Here is a 2,066-nt window from a genome sequence, read left to right as displayed (position 1 = left end):
GTAGCCTAGTGCATTGTGCGCCTGGTGTTACATTACAAAACGTTTGTGCAGCAATATGCTTTTATGACAGGTTGATCTCTAATAATGCCAGTCAGTATATGGAACTCCTCCTACGGTGTGTGTGATTGTAGGCCTAATGATTTTAAAGCTAAGGGACCGTTCGTTATTTATAAACGGGGTCACCGGAGGAAAATAGGGGAGGGTCATGTCTTTTTATTCTTTGTTGAGGGGAGGGTCACCTAACTTTTTTTGTCTAGGAGGGGGGGTCACCCATCTTTTGTATTAATGAAAACTCAAAGTGGCTTGTTTGATTGTTGATTTCTGTCGCCATATAACGTTCTCTTTCGTTCCATAGCTCTGTCAATATTGAACAATGAAAATAAGGGAGATTTCCCGGGTTTCTCACGCAAAATACGGAAAATGTCAACATCCGTCCCCATTAACGTTGGAAGGGTTGGAGCAACAAAGTAGCTTACTTTATTCACGCCTAACAGCCTATATCCATTTGGTCAACTTTATCCAGCCCTAAAAAAGCTAACTTTGGTTTACTTGTAGTTTACCGTGTAGCCTAGCCTAACTTTAAACAGTGTGCATGCTTATAAAGCATACTTGTGCTTCATTCATCCACACATCCAGCTCCTAACGTTTTGACAAGCATTTCTACCAATTGACCTTGTTCCTGCCCATCTCTAGCTTTGCTGTCTCCATCCTTTCTGTTTTTGTTGTTTGCAAAAAAATATATAGTAGGCCCTATTTATTGGTAACCAGCAACAAGTGCAATTTGTTAATCGCTGTCATTCTCTCTCCTGCCAACAAAAATGTGTTACGTTCCAAGTAGCAGTGCGTAATTTTGCTTCATAAAGCAGAATACAGAATACAAATACATTGGTCCTATAAATAGCCAGTTTATGGTCTACAGTGTAGGCTAGAGTTGGTAAGTTATGGTAGGCCAACTTGGAGTGAATATACAGGGGGGTTTATTTGGCTCTTAGCCTGGCAGGTGCGCACGTAGACATAGCCTACGGACGAACATGGCAAGCGCCAATGAATCGTGCTCTCACAACAACCACGTTGTTAACTTAAATAGGCCTACTGTAGGTTAACATCACTCTGAGTTCGCATTCAAGCAAGCAAACGATTATTTGAATACATCTGTTTCTCTGGAAGGGCAAGGGGTAACAACAGGACAACACAGAGACAGGCCAGAATGCAGGACTAATGTTATGAGAGTATTACAGTAATATGGGATATTCTACGGGGAAATATTAAAACGGCAAGACAGCGGGGAAAAGTTAAAAATGATAGGCCTAAACCCGGAAAAAGTTGGCTTGTTAGGTATTTTTCGGTCCCTGTGAATATTTGTGAAATTGTGCAAACGGTCTTTTCAAGTCATTTAAGAAGAAAGGAGTGTAGCAAGCTCCCAAATTGACGCTCGTCTGAGAAATTGAGTTTTGGATAATGTTCAGCTTTGGCAGCTTTACAATGACTGAGAAAGCCTAGAGACGAGTCCATAGCAACAAGTTCATGTGTTGAATTTGTTATTACCCAGTGTGCTTTGTTGAATGGTCTCAATGTTTTATTGTTTTATTTCATGTGAATACTTACTAGAGGAGTAAATTATTTCAAGTAGGCTAATGCAGTTGCAGGAAGTGTGCATTTAGTTCCCATGCTTATTGTATTTCCACAACAATGTTAGTGAGTAAAGCTACAGAAATGGCCACCATCTTGGTGAAGTGTGATGTGTAAGATCAGAAAGCAGAGGATGAGTTTAGAACGATTGTTTAAGTCGATGTGTTTTCATAGCGCTCCATAGCGCTAGGTTTCGACGATTGGCCGGGGAGGGTTATGTCTTTTTTGAAAAGACTGCTGGAGGGTCGTTTTCTTGCAGGCAGGGGAGGGTCATGTAACTTTTGATTGAAGCACTCAAAATCCCTCCGGTGACCCCGTTTATAAATAACGAACGGTCCCTAAGCAGCAGCAATGGCCGCTGAGTGGAAGGGAGACCTCCGGTTAAGCCATAGCGATGGTTGTCTATCACTATATTACAAAGGCAGTGAAATATTAGA

The sequence above is a fragment of the Alosa pseudoharengus genome, unplaced genomic scaffold, assembly GCF_046254945.1.
Source record: "Alosa pseudoharengus isolate Yale_2024_CS ecotype anadromous, Long Island Sound unplaced genomic scaffold, YU_APseudo_1.1 YU_APseudo_1.1_scf_3, whole genome shotgun sequence".
Classification (NCBI taxonomy): Eukaryota; Metazoa; Chordata; class Actinopteri; order Clupeiformes; family Clupeidae; genus Alosa; species Alosa pseudoharengus.
This window is presented reverse-complemented; position numbering follows the sequence as displayed.